The sequence below is a fragment of the Danio aesculapii genome, chromosome 23, assembly GCF_903798145.1.
Source record: "Danio aesculapii chromosome 23, fDanAes4.1, whole genome shotgun sequence".
Lineage (NCBI taxonomy): Eukaryota > Metazoa > Chordata > Actinopteri > Cypriniformes > Danionidae > Danio > Danio aesculapii.
The window spans coordinates 4,970-22,500 of NC_079457.1; the positions used below are offsets into that span (position 1 = coordinate 4,970).

At 41.5% G+C, this 17,531-nt stretch overlaps 1 protein-coding gene across 4 annotated transcripts in view; it reads left to right on the forward strand.

Annotated features, from left to right (window-relative positions):
• The first annotated feature begins 3,854 nt into the window (after positions 1-3,854).
• Positions 3,855-17,531, forward strand: part of tgm1l4 (transglutaminase 1 like 4) — a 36,340-nt gene continuing 22,663 nt past the window's right edge. Inside the window, exons 1-2 of one of the 4 annotated variants that reach the window (XM_056449981.1) lie at positions 3,855-3,966; positions 15,049-17,531. The exon at positions 15,049-17,531 is cut by the window's right edge and continues 546 nt beyond it. The gene's annotated coding sequence lies outside the window, so the exon portion shown is untranslated. Of the gene's footprint in view, positions 3,967-13,970; positions 14,411-14,689 lie in introns of those variants that run through there. The other 3 variants (XM_056449980.1, XM_056449983.1, XM_056449982.1) reach the window with 3 other exon arrangements.

Here is a 17,531-nt window from a genome sequence, read left to right on the forward strand (position 1 = left end):
ATGTGAAACTGCCTGTTATAATGAATAAGTGAGTGATGAATGAGTGAATGCTGTGAGTGTATGTTTAGGGATGGTTCAGCATCAGATGTGAAACTGCCTGTTATAATGAATAAGTGAGTGATGAATGAGTGAATGCTGTCAGTGCATGTTTAGGGATGGTTCAGCATTAGAGTCTATGTAAAACACAGCCTGTTATAATGAATAAGTGAGTGATGAATGAGTGAATGCTGCGAGTGTATGTTCAGGGATGGTTCAGCATCAGAGTCTATGTGAAACTGCCTGTTATAATGAATGAGTGAGTGATGAATGAGTGAATGCTGTCAGTGTATGTTTAGGGATGGTTCAGCATTAGAGTCTATGTAAAACACAGCCTGTTATAATGAATAAGTGAGTGATGAATGAGTGAATGCTGCGAGTGTATGTTCAGGGCTGGTTCAGCATTAGAGTCTATGTAAAGCACAGCCTGTTATAATGAATGAGTGAGTGATGAATGAGTGAATGCTGTGAGTGTATGTTTAGGGATGGTTCAGCATCAGATGTGAAACTGCCTGTTATAATGAATAAGTGAGTGATGAATGAGTGAATGCTGTCAGTGCATGTTTAGGGATGGTTCAGCATTAGAGTCTATGTAAAACACAGCCTGTTATAATGAATAAGTGAGTGATGAATGAGTGAATGCTGCGAGTGTATGTTTAGGGATGGTTCAGCATCAGAGTCTATGTGAAACTGCCTGTTATAATGAATGAGTGAGTGATGAATGAGTGAATGCTGTCAGTGTATGTTTAGGGATGGTTCAGCATTAGAGTCTATGTAAAACACAGCCTGTTATAATGAATAAGTGAGTGATGAATGAGTGAATTCTGTCAGTGTATGTTCAGGGCTGGTTCAGCATCAGAGTCTATGTGAAACTGCCTGTTATAATGAATGAGTGAGTGATGAATGAGTGAATGCTGTCAGTGTATGTTTAGGGATGGTTCAGCATTAGAGTCTATGTAAAACACAGCCTATTATAATGAATGATGAATAAGTGAGTGATGAATGAGTGAATTCTGTCAGTGTATGTTCAGGGCTGGTTCAGCATTAGAGTCTATGTAAAACACAGCCTGTTATAATGAATAAGTGAGTGATGAATGAGTGAATGCTGCGAGTGTATGTTTAGGGATGGTTCAGCATCAGAGTCTATGTGAAACTGCCTGTTATAATGAATGAGTGAGTGATGAATGAGTGAATGCTGTCAGTGTATGTTTAGGGATGGTTCAGCATTAGAGTCTATGTAAAACACAGCCTGTTATAATGAATAAGTGAGTGATGAATGAGTGAATTCTGTCAGTGTATGTTCAGGGCTGGTTCAGCATCAGAGTCTATGTGAAACTGCCTGTTATAATGAATGAGTGAGTGATGAATGAGTGAATGCTGTCAGTGTATGTTTAGGGATGGTTCAGCATTAGAGTCTATGTAAAACACAGCCTATTATAATGAATGATGAATAAGTGAGTGATGAATGAGTGAATTCTGTCAGTGTATGTTTAGGGATGGTTCAGCATTAGAGTCTATGTAAAACACAGCCTGTTATAATGAATAAGTGAGTGATGAATGAGTGAATGCTATGAGTGTATGTTTAGGGATGGTTCAGCATTAGAGTCTATGTAAAACAGCCTGTTATAATGAATAAGTGAGTGATGAATGAGTGAATGCTGTCAGTGCATGTTTAGGGATGGTTCAGCATTAGAGTCTATGTAAAACACAGCCTGTTATAATGAATAAGTGAGTGATGAATGAGTGAATGCTGCGAGTGTATGTTTGGGGATGGTTCAGCATTAGAGTCTATGTAAAACAGCCTGTTATAATGAATGAGTGAGTGATGAATGAGTGAATTCTGACAGTGTATGTTTTGGCATGGTTCAGCATTAGAGTTTATGTAAAACACAGCCTGTTATAATGAATAAGTGAGTGATGAATGAGTGAATGCTGTCAGTGTATGTTTAGGGATGGTTCAGCATCAGAGTCTATGTAAAACACAGCCTGTTATAATGAATAAGTGAGTGATGAATGAGTGAATGCTGTCAGTGTATGTTTGGGGATGGTTCAGCATTAGAGTCTATGTAAAACACAGCCTGTTATAATGAATAAGTGAGTGATGAATGAGTGAATGCTGTCAGTGTATGTTTTGGCATGGTTCAGCATTAGAGTCTATGTAAAACACAGCCTGTTATAATGAATAAGTAAGTGATGAATGAGTGAATGCTGTCAGTGTATGTTTGGGGATGGTTCAGCATTAGAGTCTATGTAAAACACAGCCTGTTATAATGAATAAGTGAGTGATGAATGAGTGAATGCTGTCAGTGTATGTTTTGGCATGGTTCAGCATTAGAGTCTATGTAAAACACAGCCTGTTATAATGAATAAGTGAGTGATGAATGAGTGAATGCTGTCAGTGTATGTTTTGGCATGGTTCAGCATTAGAGTCTATGTATAACACAGCCTATTATAATGAATGATGAATAAGTGAGTGATGAATGAGTGAATGCTGTCAGTGTATGTTTAGGGATGGTTCAGCATCAGAGTCTATGTGAAACACAGCCTGTTATAATGAATGAATGAATGAGTGAATTCGGTGAGTGTATGTTCAGGGCTGGTTCTGCTGGAGTTTTCTGATCCTCATCCTCAGTGTTTGTCCTGAAAGCCGAATTCCAGACAGCCTGAGGAGAACAAAGGGGTAATTTAGGTGCCCTAAATCTGCAGCTCACTGAGCAGACACACACACAGCCACCGCACACTCATTAGTGCGCACCGACAGCAGAGATAAACATGTGCATATATACAGCACTCAGCTCAGTCATTAGCAGACACTGCTGTGGGTAATCACATGCTGCTCTGTTCGTCAAGCATTTAGTAGAGTGAAGAGGAAAAGCAGGAGCAGATCACACTCAGAGAGTCTGAGTTTACTGAACAAACACCACATTATAATGTAGAAAAGCTGAGGTAGATCTCCTACACTGGACCCTATTCATGAGGAATACATTCATGAGGAGTTTACGCTTCACTGATGCGTTAGACAGAGGCTTTCATCTAGTCAGGCATTTGATCACCTCCTGCTTTCCCTTTCAATATATTTTATTTCAAATGATTCATTCAAAAGAGCCGTCGCCCCTCCTATAATCCTCACACAGCCATATAGCGGTGCGTGACTGTCAGCTGATGCGCTCCATACTGATTAACAGACGCTGTTTCCCAAACAGATTCTGTACACATGATTAGAAGCGGAGTGAAAGTCTGGGTTTAGCGTGTGTGTTTACACAGACATATACACATAATTAATAATAATAACATCTAAACATGTCGATCTTGGTGGGTTTTTCAACAACTAATTTTGTCCTTAATGAGCATAAACAGTCAGGGAAACAATCTAAATAAATGAGCTTCATTCTCTGCTCTTTAATCAGACTCTGTAAGATATTCAGTGAGGAAAAGGTTGATGAGATTTGATAACTTGATTCTGTTTCTTTATAATAGCTATTCATTTGAATAATTATTCATTTATTTGCTGCTAAAGTATACTACTTATTTTTTCTTGTGTAAATAATAATAATAAAACACATTACTGACCGTTTAACTGTTTATTTACAATGAAATCTCTTATTGTATCCCCTATTATGGTGGGCATATCCCTTATTTTCACATCCCAATGTTGACAGGTATATGGTGTCGTGTTGTGACGGATGGCTGTAACACACAGTAAGAGTGTGTTCTGCAGGATGCGTGTGTGTGTGTGTGTGTGTGTGTGTGTGTGTGTGTTCAGTCACCCATATGATCGATCAGTCTTAATCCAGAGCTCCGCCTCCTGGCTGATTTAGCAGAATCGGCTCTTCTGATTGGCTGGTGTTTCTGTCCGTAGAGTCAGCCTGAAGACTGGGGCGGTTTGGCCAATGACGAGATCTTATAAGGGCTGGAGTCCCGCCCACTTTGGTAAATGGCCTGATCTGCTTGAGCTGATTGCTGATTGGGCATGATGATGCTGACGCATGCTCTGATTGGAGGGAGATGTGGTGGGGGTGGGGTTTGATCTTCTTAACCTTTGACCTGTCAGAATGTGGTCACAGGATTGGGATAATCAGGATCACAGCACAGGGCTGATTAGAAGATCACAGTATTATATCTGTGTACAGCGCTGAGCATAGACGAGTCTCTCAGATCTCTCCGTTACTGTAGTGTTCCCTACAGGAGGCTGTACAGTCAGTGCACAGACATTAGATCAGCCTGTACCAAACACAACACTGATCAACTAATCTAACAAACACTGAAGAGCACAGAACACACATCACTACACACATTCACATGATAGAGGACATATATCAGGTTGATAAATCAATTATGAGTAAATTAAGGCCCTTAAACAGTCTTAATGCCTTACATGTTTTTTGTTCAAGCGTTGTCCAAAGTGTCTGAGTCCAAAAAAACATAAACATATTTATTTTCCTCCTAATGTTAACAGTGGTATGCTTGATCCACACGATTAGTTTAGGCTGGGGCGTGTCAAGCTCCTCCGTCAGGGTGTTGTCACGTAATTTGTGACAAATGCAGGAAGGTGTCGTGACGCTCTCCACATGTAGAGAAACCACAGAGCAAAACAGACGGCAAAATGGGAGAATGCAAGTTTGCATACTCCTGGTAGGAGAAAGATGAGTTTAAACAGTGATAACTCTAACCCTAATGAAAACAAATGTGTAGTTTATTCTTTTAAGCTTTGTTTCTTTCGAGCTCATCTGAGTTCTGTTGCGTGGTTATGCTCCATTCATTTATTTTACTGATCAGAACTCGAGGTCTTCAAATATTCAGAGATGGTCTTTAAAAAGGGATTGAAATTACCTTTAGGATTCCTGCATATACCCTGAGTTACATAAAATGATAACAAAGAGGAAAAACCAAGAGAAACATAAAAAATATAAATGTAATTATTGTATTTTTATTTTTAGCTTGTAATTGTTCCTCAATATCTGTTTTTCATGTAAAGGTGTGATCTTTCTGTTCCTACAGCTGTTCAGTGAGCAAACTATTATTTTAATCAATATAACTGATCTGTTTAAAGCTGCTGTATGTGAGTGTCAGACTCTTCTGCTTCATAAAACAGCATCATATGTGTGCAGATATTCAGAAACATGCTCAGTGAACATTCTTGTTGATCTGAAACACAATGCTGAAGTCAGATATTCTGCTGTGAACATGTGTGTTACGTGCTGGAACGGCTGTCTTTGTTTTGGTCTCTTTAACCCGCCCACTGCCAGTTTAGCCAATTATATTTCAGCACCCCGGGTTGCCAGATGGTGGAAAACAGCGTATTTCATTCATTCATTCAGTCAGGAAGACTCTCAGAGCATGCGTCTGTGACTGAAATGTGAGCTCTGGTGGACAGAAGCAGACTCTGAAATGAGACGCAGATTCAGAGTTCCACATGAGGTTATTAATGAGCAAATAATATAAATATTACGAGAGTAAACATTAGCTGAGCAGGTCACATTGTCGTCAATCTGGCAACCTACGCTTGCATGCACTAGTCAGAGAAGGCGGCGTGTGAAAATGTGTTTTGGACCAGGAGTGTAATACCTAGTTCAACCACTGGGTGTCAAACTCACACACTGCAGCAGACATATGTCCTCTATATTGAGTGAGAAATGGATATAGATCAGTGTTTTGAGAAGTGTGTGGACTCATTAATGCTGAGCGCTGTATAGCAGAAGGGTTTACAGGTGTAGATGGATGATCAGCTCCTCTATGTAGGTTAAAGTCATCAGACATATATATAAGCCCTGTATACAACGCTGTGTGTTCAGTATTAAAGGGCCAGAGCTGAGTTACAGAACACGCATGTGAAGCAGATCACCCCGTCTCCACTATCAGACACTGTGTGTGTGTGTGTGTGTGTGTGTGTGTGTTGATGGACACTAACATTCACCGTTTGAGCTGCATTTGCTCTGTGAGTGTGTGTGAGTCCTCTGATTGGCACTCAGCTTGCCTTCTATTGAGTTTTAATAATCAGATTAGCATTCCTGGCTCTGTGAGGTGTGTGTGTGTGTGTGTGTGTGTGTGTGTGTGTGTTTGTTATTAATCTGCAGCTTTACTAATAAGCCCAAAATTGATTCCAGTGTTTAATAAAAGTTTGACCTGCGAGAGTTCCAGAACATTCCAGAGCAGTCCAGACTCCAGATAGATATGTGTGTGTGTGTGTGCGTGTGTGTGTGTGCGTGTGTGTGTGTGTGTGTGTGTGTGCTTTCCTGCAGGTTAGTTGATTGTGTGTGTGTTTGATTGAGTTGTTGTGTTGGTGTGTGAGAGTGTGTTAGTGCATGTATGCGATTGTGCGTTTCTGTCCTGCAGGTGTGTGCGTGTGTGTGTGTGTGTGTGTGTGTGTGCGTGTGTGTGTGTGTGTGTGTGTGTGTGTGTGTGTGTAGAGTGTGCGCACTGTGCTGCAGGTGTGTCGACTGTGTGTGTCTGCTGATCTGCACAGAGAGCCTTTTTAAAATTTAATGTGTATGTATGGTGTTGTCTGATATATGTGTGTGTGTGTGTGTGTGTGTCCTGCAGGTGTGTTAAGTGCGAGTGTGTCCTCCGAATCCTCTGGACTCTTCCAGAGTTAATCAGGCTCAGACGGACAGGTCAGGTGTGTGTAGTGTAGATGTAAGTGTGTGTAGTTCAGATGTGTGTGTGTGTGTGTGTAGTTCAGATGCAGACTGTAGATCAGCACACTGTACCCGTGTCTTCATGTGTGTTCAGTGTGTGTTCATGTTTATGTTGTGTTTTGTGTCTGTTATTGTAAAGCTGTATACTGTGTCAGGACATTATTAAAGATGTTGACGGTAGCAGAGTCGACGGTAACTGGGTTGACGGATAACAGAGTCGACGGATAACAGAGTTGACGATAGCAGAATCGACAGTAGCAAAGTCGACGGTAACGGGGTCGACAGAAAACAGTCGACAACGGTAGCAGATTCGACAGACAACAAAGTCGGCGGTAGCAGAGTCGACGATAACAGGGTCGACAGATAACAGAGTCGACAGTAGCAGAGTCGACAGATAGCAGAGTCGACGGTAGCAGAGTCGACGGTAGCAGAGTCGACAGATAGCAGAGTCGACGGTAGCAGAGTCAACGGTAACAGGGTCGACAGATAGCAGAGTCGACGTAGCAGAGTCTACAGATAACAGAGTTGATGGTAGCAGAGTCCACTGTAACAGGGTCGACAGATAACAGAGTTGACGATAGCAAAGTTGACAGATAACAGAGTTGATGATATCAGAGTTGACGGTAGCAGAATCGACGGTAGCAGAGTCGACGGTAGCAGAGTCGACAGATAGCAGAGTCGACGGTAGCAGAGTCAACGGTAACAGGGTCGACAGATAGCAGAGTCGACGTAGCAGAGTCTACAGATAACAGAGTTGATGGTAGCAGAGTCCACTGTAACAGGGTCGACAGATAACAGAGTTGATGATATCAGAGTTGACGGTAGCAGAATCGACGGTAGCAGAGTCGATGGTAACAGGGGCGACAGATAACAGAGTCGACAACAGTAGCAGAGTCGATGGTAACAGGGGCGACAGATAACAGAGTCGACGACGGTAGCAGAGTCAACGGTAGCAGATTCGACGTATAACAGAGTCGACGGTAGCAAAATTGACGGATAACAGAGTTGACGGTTGCAGAGTTGACTAACAAATTTGACGGTAGCAGAGTCGACAGATAACAGCGTCGACGACGGTAGCAGAGTCAACGGTAGCAGATTCGACGTATAACAGAGTCGACGGTAGCAAATTTGACGGTAGCAGAGTTGACGGTTGCAGAGTTGACTAACAAATTTGACGGTAGCAGAGTCGACAGATAACAGCGTCGACAACGGTAGCAGAGTCGATGGTAGCAGAGTCGACTGTAGCAGATTCAACGGATAACAGATAACAGAGTCGACGGTAGCAGGGTCGACAGATAACAGAGTTGGCGATAGCAGTGTCGACGGTAACAGATGTCGATAACAGAGCTGACGGATAACAGAGTTGACGATATCAGTGTATCTGCGCAGTATACATCAATACTGCAGTGTGATCATTCACAATAGTCACATCACAGGATATGCAATGTTAGATCTGAGTTTGTCGTTTGCGTGTGTTTTTGAGCTCTGTCCCTGTATGAGGGTTTGTTCATGTATGAGGGTTTGTTCATGTATGAGGGTTTGTTCATGTATGAGGGTTTGTTCATGTATGAGGGTTTGTCCCTGTATGAGGGTTTGTTCATGTATATTGAATTATTCGAGCGCTGCACATGAATATCATCAGCCTCCTCATAACATAAGCACTGTTTATTTCAGGTCTATATTTCTATAGTGATCTATGCTGCTGTTTATTATGTTTTATGCAGATTCACTGACCTACAGATTCTTCTCAATAAATGTTAAAATACAAAAACTCTTTCAACATAGAGACGTTCTCGTCATCTGGGGAAGAGTGTTCAGGCCGCAGTATATATTGCAGAAAAGCTTCCTCCAATACTGAGCAGCTCTAGTTCTTGGTGAGCCACACTTTCACACCCTGAACACATGCTGCTAGACTACAGCACTCTCATCCCTTCTAGACATACATCTGCACATCATCAGCACAGTGGGATGGGGCGCTGCGTTCCCTAAAGATGGAGCCCAGAGGGAGAACAGGACAGGGCAGAGAACAGAGCCCTGAGGCACACCACACAGAGACTGTGGAGGAGAAGCATCCTCATCTTACAGAAAAAAGTTCACTGACTATGATTTACATCTCTAATTTAACCCAAACAGGCCCTCTTAACCCAACACTCGACTGTAGTGGTGACAGCAGGAGTGTGTGATGGATGCAGATCTAACATTAGCAGGAGGCCAGAGCTGACCTGAATCGGTGGCATATATATATATCACTCAGAACTCTTACTAGAGCCGACTCTGATGTAAAACCTGACTCAGATATTTCAGGAAGATCTGAAGCTGTAGATGCACACTTCCTCTCAGTATCTTGTACATTAATAGCAGATCAGAGACGGGCTGAAAGTGAGGGCTTCTTCAGGTGTGTGTGGAGCAGGTGTTTACTCCTCCAATAAGGGTTTGTGAAATAATGATGTCGGCCTGATAGTGTCTAATGAGAAAGAGGGAGAACAGCAGAACAGTAATGAAGGTGTGAGTTAAATATGACTTCATTAGCAGAGCGGGAAGAAACAGGGTTGACTGAAGTCCATAGGGCAGGGCATCTGTATTCTGTACGTTTCTATGTGTGTGTGTGTGATTTCAATGTGTGCATTCAGTGTGTGTTTGTGTATTTTAAATGTGTGTATTCAGTGCGTTTGTGTGTGTGTGTGTGTGTGTTTCAGCCTCGACATGAGTACTTTAATGTGCCTGTGTACTGATTGGCTGCTGCATGCTGAGCCCCTCCCCCTGCATGCCCACGGCCCCGCCTCTATCTCTGCACCGTCCAATCACAGAGCTGCATCTTGGAGCCGGTTATTCCCGCAGTGTTGATGGAAATACTGTCATGTTCTGTTGAAAACGCAGTGTTTGATTATCAGTAAACACACACACATGCATCAGGACACAGTTATCAGAAGCAGAAACACTCTTAAAGCTTAGCGCTCTGTATTCAATATTGAGTTATCTGCTAGTTTATTAATACAGCAGTAGTTCAGCTCCTCTAATCCTGTTTTTAAGGAATGTTCAGATATTTGATTGAAAGCAGGAAGAATTGATATCTATTAAATGATTTCTAGACTATATTCTACAGGCACTGGAGTGTTTATTCAGAATAATAGTGTTATATTAGTTTTATATTCATGTTAGCAGTAAGTGAATCCTGTTTTAGTGTTATTTTGCTGATTTGTGGATTAATCTGATTACTGTAGAGGTTTATCAATGATGAGGTTATATACTGCATGTGTGGAGGAAACTTTCGACTCTTTCATCATTTATTTAGTGGAAAACACAATGAGGAGTTGTTTAAAATAACACACACACACACACACACACACACACACACACACACACACACACACACACACACACACACACACAGATCAAAGATAATTATTATTATTAATCTTCTAAACACAAAAGAATCGTGCAAAAATCAGTCTTAAAAGTGTGTGTGTGTGTGTGTATGTGTGTGTATATGTGTGTGTGTGTTTAGAAACACAGGTTATTTAGTGATTGCACAGTGAGTGTGTTAATCATGTCCTCCACACTGACAGTAAGAGGTCTGGGGTCTGTTCTTCATATGTGGATTACTCTGTTGAGCTGGATTTGGTTATTGATGATCTGACAGATCCAGGATCATTTAGTTCTTCAAAACTGATCTGAGAGATGTCGTCATAGCAACAGTTCTGGTAGCTCAAACCTGCTCGGGAGCAGCAGCTTATATACAGGATTAGATCGGGTCAGTTCAAGCTAAGATAACACTATACTGAATGCTGATATTTCCTTACAGTAGTAGTTCTATACACCTGGGGCTCGAAATTGTGACTGTTTTGGTCGAATAAGTGCCTGATATTTTATCTCTGCGACCTCAGAATATGTTTGGGAGCATTTGTGCGAGTGCATAAAATTTACGTTTTTTTTTGCATCTGGCCCTCGGCCCAAAACGTTTGGACACCCCTGTTCTAACGTTATTTAATCCTTCATTTAATTGTCACGATGCTGTCAGTGGTGCGACTGATACCGCATTCACCGTCGCTAAAGAGCATGCGTTCACTGAGATGAAGCTAATATTGCACTGTTACTGCTATTAAGATGACGTATGCAAATAATAAGTCAATATCATCTGTGCAATATCAGACAGCCCCTGTGAGAACAGCAGTTATTATAGTGAATTCAGCTCATCTCGTTCTCGTCCAGCAGGGTGTGCAGGGCCGGTGAGCACATGCAGATTTGAGTTTATTTGTTAGTTGTGATTAGTGTTGATTTTAAATGCAATAACTCTGTTAAAATAAACGTGTAGTAACCGTGCTCATCATTTCTGGTGGGTGCGACTACATTTTGTCTGGTGCGCCTACATTTCTGAAATTAGGAGCACCGGTGCTACCAAGGAAAAAGGTTAATTTCGAGCCCTGCATGTTTTTCACTATATATATAAAGTTTGACAATATATATTAATAAAACTCTGCAATCTGCACTCTGAAACAAAAGCACAAAGACTGCCACCTGGTGGTGGTTTAAAGATAAATTTAATGATATGGATGTTTTAGATTTAAACATGTTCAATCGCTTTAGTATAATTAGTGTTTGATGCGCACAATATGCAACTGTTTTTTAAAGGAGTAATACATTGATTCACTCATGAACATGTTTTACAGCTAATATGACGGTGATGTGATGCTTCACAAAAGTTGCAGACATCTTGACCAACATCACAATGCTTTTGTGATGCAAAAACAATTTAAACACCCGTTATTCCTGACACTGATTAGGAAACTGGCTACTGTAACACTACTGTGGCTACTATAGTAAAGGAAATCCACTGTTAAACTGAATTACTAAATACTCTTGACAGATGACCGTGTAAAGCCTGCAGCCCACAGCAAAGGTGGAGAGTTATTGCATATCATACTTAACAAACCGCTTCCTGTGAATTTGATGTAAATTATGGATAATTGAATATTAATCAGATGATGTCATCACGCTGCTGTGCTGTCAGCCAATCGTTGCACTGCTGATCATGATTGAGAGCAGTGGTTCTCAAACTGTGGTACATGTTCCACTAGTGGTACGCAGAGGAGTCGCTGAGTAATTAAATGAAGACACTTTTAACTCTTTAACGAGTTTAATGACCATGATGTGATCAGTAAATGGATTTTAATAGGCTAAACCTGTTATTTTATTTTCAGTTGTCTAATGTTTGTTATGTATTCTGTCATTTGAAGCTGATTTCCTCCATATTCGTGACGGTTGTTGGGGCGTATCCTGTATTTTTATATCCCAATGTTGACAGATATAGTTTAATCATGAACTCTTCTCACACACAAAGCCTACTCTAACACACAGCAGATCTCATCTCAATTTAAATATGTAAATCCAATTCATATATTTAAAATACAAGTTAATGATCAAAGATATGCAAATAAGTCATGTGTACATGCATCATATATCAAGATTTAATCAGAAAGAGCTAATATATGAACATGATGACATGTAGCCTATATTTAGGAGGTCCCAGGAGCATTAACAGGTTTGGATGAATAGGCTGCTGTATGTTAATACTTTAGATTTAACTACAGCAGTTTTCTCTGTACTGTTTAAGAACAGTGCCCAGTTTTAATTCACTTTTAAAAGCACATTTTAAAGCTTGATCTTTTATTCATTTCTGTTTTAGCTGTAAGCACAGGACAGTGTTAATGTTCAAACTGTTGATAATGTTTAAAGTGGCTGACAATAATGAATATGATTAATAAGAAGAATAATCTGCCTGGTGTTTGAGCTGTTCAGAGCTGTAGCTGCTTAATCAGGCCTGCTACACTACTGTATTTCAGTACCGGTCATCATGGTGGAACTTGGAGATCTTATTCTGAGGTGGTACTTGGTGAAAAGAGCTAGAGAACCACTGATTTAGAGGATGGATAGATCTGTCCTTTACAACACACACAGTGATCTCAGATCAGTTCATCCAGGCATTTTAATCAGATTCGTGAACTTTGAAGAACCAAATTAGCCCGAGATCAGTTATCAAGATTAACAGATCCAGGATCTGCAGAATCATCTTAGATCATCTAACCTCTTAATGCCCGAGGGGTTTTTCACATGCGTTGTTATTTCTCTTTGCTATTTGGGCTTATTGGAGCCTGATTAGAATACAAACCTATATCATCTGTTGATATGATGTACTTTTAGAGAAAAATGATGTCCTTATATGTGGACTCGTGGTCTGAATTTACACTTTTTCTGACTGTTTTTAATGCAAATTTAACATAGAATTTTTAGTTTTGAACTTGCTTTGACTATCAGAGAGTAAAATCAACACATTTTCCCATTTTGGACAGTTAAAATAGTGTTTGGGACATGTGATGTGCTGCAGAACAGTTGCAGGATGACCCTGTGTGTCTGTAATGAAATATTAAACATTAAAGTATTTTAAACAGCCTCTTAAGAGCTCAAATGAGCTGTCCACATATGAGGACACTCAAGCCCTAGGAGGTTAAGCGAGGTATGAAGAACAGACCCCTGATGACCCCCTGTGCTGTAAACTGATGTGTGTTTGTAAAGTGGAGAAGTGTGTGTCTAAAGCAGAGAAATTAAACTGATGAAGGAATTATGTTCATTGTGTAACTAAAGTGAGTCGTGTTTCATTTATATTATACTGTGTGTAACACTGAGAGATGTGCGGGGTCAGTGGGACTGTGTTTCAGCTCATCTCCACTCAAACAGTCTGAATTATTAGCCCCCCTTTGATTGATTTTCTCCTTCAGATATTCCCCAGATGATGTTTCTCAGATTGAGGAATTTCTCACAGTATTTCCTCTAATATTTGTTCTTCTGGAGAAAGTCTTATTTGTTTTATTTCAGCTAGAATAAAAGCAGTTTTAATAGTTTTAAAGCCATTTTAAGGTCAATATTATTAGCCCCCTTCAGCAATATTAGTGTTGGATTGTCTCCAGAATAAACCACTGTTATACAATGACTTGCCTAATTACCCTAACTTTACCCTAATTACCCTAGTGAAGCCTTTAAATGTCACTTTGAGCTGAATACTAGTGTCTTGAAGAATATCTAGTCTAATATTATGTGCTGAAATCAGTGATTAGAGATGAGTTATTTACACTATTATGATTAGAGATGTGCTGAAATCTGCTCTGTTAAACAGAAATTGGGGAAAAATAAAGGGGGGGGGGGTGAATAATTCAGGGGAGGAAATAATGCTGACTTCAACTGTATGAGGAGGTGTATTAAAGCTGATCCACCAGGGGGCGATAATGCTGAGCTGACAGCAGACACACACACACTGAGCTGTTTGCGTGAGTAAAGAGCACACAGGTCAGTGCAGATCAGTGAATACACCACACGCCTAATGTGGACACATGAATACTGTAAGATCACACGTGTGACTCCAGCTCTATATTGAATTAAACACACATTGAACACTGTGAGCTGAGGGGACACTGACGGTGTAATAGTTGATGATTACAGTGTGTGTGTGTTTAATGATGAGCTGAAGACAGCAGAGCGCTTCAGGTAAACAACAACACATCAACACTGACCAGACTGAACATCTACACACACTACTGTCAATAATACAAGCGGATAGTGCTGACGGTACTGCTCTACAGGTGTGTGTGTGTGTGTGTGTGTGTGTATGTCAGTGTAAATGCAAATGAGCGTCTGACACGCATCTCTCTCTCTCCTCTGATTGGCCCAATGATGATCAGGACGCCAAAGTAAGTAGATCTGTGTGTGTGTGTGCGCGCGTGTGTGTGTGTGTGTGTTTATCTGTGTGTACAAGTGTGTGTGTGTTTGTGCATGTGTTTATCTCTGTGTGTCAGTGTGTATGTGTGATTGTAGGTGTGTGTGTGTTCTGTGTGTGTGTGTTTGTGCATGTGTTTATCTCTGTGTGTATGTGTGTGTATACGTATGTGTTTATGTGTGATTGTAGGTGTGTGTGTGTGTGTGTGTTCTGTGTGTGTGTTTGTGCATGTGTTTATCTCTGCGTCTGTGTGTGTGTGTGTGTGTGTGTGTAGTTGGTCTGTATGGTGTTGTCTAGTGGTGTTTGGATTTGTGTGTTGTGTAGTGTGTTTGTTGTGTTGTTGCCTATGGTGATGTCCATTTTGTTGTGTGTGTGAGTGTACTGTAGTGTAGTGTGTAGTGTTGTTTTGTGTGTATGCGTGTGTGTGTAATGTTGTGTAGTGTGTGTGGTATTGTGTTGTTGGTCTGTATGGTGTAGTGTCTGAGTGGTGTTGTGGTGTGTGTTGTATAGTGTTTGTAGTGTTGTTGTCGTGTGTGTGTGTGTGAGTGTAGTGTGTAGTGTTGTGTAGTGTGTGTACCTCTGTGATGAAGGAAGTGTTGCTTCTCTCCACAGGAAGCAGAAACTCCACGCAGCGTCCTGGAGGAGATCGGACTCACATGAAGACCTCACACACACACACGCACGCACACACACACACACACGCACGCGCACTCACACACTCTTTTGAAGACACAGAGAGCTGGCCATCTGAAAATGTAGCACACACACACACACACTGAGAGGCTGGCCACATGAAGATGTAGCAGATGCACACACACACACACACACACACACACATACATGTGTGCTTGGTTTGTCCACACATCTTACTGTATATTTGCTGTAACCCCCCAACACACACACACACACACACACACACTGTGGTGTACAGTCATTAAAGTGTCAGAAGCAGAGAAAGGGACTCGTTTACAAAACCAAAGAGTGTTTACTGTGTGTGTTATGTGTTTGCGTGTAGTATAGAGCGCTGAACACACACTCAGAGGGAGCGTTCACACACACACACACACACACACACTCATGTGCTGCTCATCCAGACCCCGCTCCACCAAACACACACTGACATGAGGAAACTGAACCTGAGGCTGAGTGTGTGTGAGCAGATACAGCTCTGAGCTGCCATTGGCCCGTGGTGATTCAGTGGGTGTGTCCTGTAGCTCCGCCTTCTGGAGCGCCTGACACTGTAAGGGTCTGTGTGTGTGTTCATGTGTGTGTTCATGTGTGTGTGTGTGTGTGTGATTATTACACAGATACTAGACTACACTATTACACAGTAAATATCGATCAGAGCTGTTATCATCGGCTAGCTCTTTAATTAATCGTATAGCTGACAGAAGGATAAACAGCTGGATGCAGAATATACTAACACAGGGGTGTCCTTGAGGGCCCGTGTCCTGCATATTTTAGTTCCAACCCCAACTAAACACACCTGAAGCAGCTTATCAAGCTCTTCCTAGGTAAACTAGAAACTTCCAGGCAGGTGTGTTGAAGTTGGAGCTAAACTATGCAGGACACTGACCCTCCAGGACTGAGTTTGGACACCCCTGTACTAACACATTATTATTCAGTCCCAAGATGGCGTCAAGCAGTGAAATCAAGCTGAAAGCGGTGAAATGGAAACGTTTTCTCCATGTTTTTATATCTGATGCCCGTACAGAGATCCTGTCCAACAGCTCAGAGCTGTGTGTAAACATTACCTGCTCATCAAATATTCAGCAATGTAAAACAGCCTGAAAATTCTGGAGTCATGTGTGTTTCTGCCTCCACAAACCTGACCGACCTCACTGCTAGTCCACTGTGTTAACCGGCTAACTAACTAGCACTGAGCACTGTTAGCTTCACTGTATTAGCTGCGTCTGTGGGTAATGGTTATTCCTCAGAGCTGCTATTGGTTTTGCTGTGCTAGTATTGGTTCCGATATGCCAGTATTGGTTCCTCAGTGCCAGTATTGTTTCTGATATGCCAGTATTGGTTCCTCAGTATTGGTTCTGCTGTGCTAGTATTGGTTCTGATATGCTAGTATTGGCTCTGCTGTGCCAGTATTGGTTCCTTGGTGCCAGTATTGATCCTGCTGTGCCAGTATTGGTTCCCTAGTGCCAGTAGTGGCTCTGCTGTGCCAGTATTGGTTCTGAAATGCCAGTATTGGTTCCTTGGTGCCAGTATTGGTTCTGCTGTGCCAGTATTGGTTCTGATATGCCAGTATTGGTTCCTTGGTGACAGTATTGGTTCCTCAGTGCCAGTATTGGCTCTGCTGTGCCAGTATTGGTTCTGAAATGCCAGTATTGGTTCCTCAGTATTGGTTCTGCTGTGCTAGTATTGGTTCCTCAGTGTCACTATTGGTTCTGCTGTGCCAGTATTGTTTTTGCTGTGCTAGTATTGGTTCTGATATGCCAGTATTGGTTCCTCAGTGCCAGTATTGGTTCTGCTTTGTCAGTATTGGTTCCTCAGTGCCAGTATTGTTTCTACTGTGCCAGTATTGGTTCTGATATGCCAGTATTGGTTCGGATATGCCAGTATTGGTTCTGATATGCCAGTATTGGTTCCTCAGTGCCAGTATTGGTTCTGCTTTGTCAGTATTGGTTCCTCAGTGCCAGTATTGTTTCTACTGTGCCAGTATTGGTTCTGATATGCCAGTATTGGTTCCTCAGTGCCAGTATTGGTTCTGCTTTGTCAGTATTGGTTCCTCAGTGCCAGTATTGTTTCTACTGTGCCAGTATTGGTTCTGATATGCCAGTATTGGTTCGGATATGCCAGTATTGGTTCTGATATGCCAGTATTGGTTCCTTGGTGCCAGTATTGGTTCCTCAGTATTAGTTCCCCTGTGCTGTTGTTGAGTGTGTGTCGTCCTCGTACTCGTCTCGCTCTGCTGAACACTGTGTTTGATCTTCAGAACTGAATAAATTTGTCTACAGGTGTTTATAAGGCCGTCTGTGTGTTGTTCTGTGTCTGATCTTCTCTTTATTAACTGCAGGAGGAGTTTTATTTGATAAAGTTATTAAATCAGCTCTTTTATTCTCGAGTGTTCCTTTACATTTACA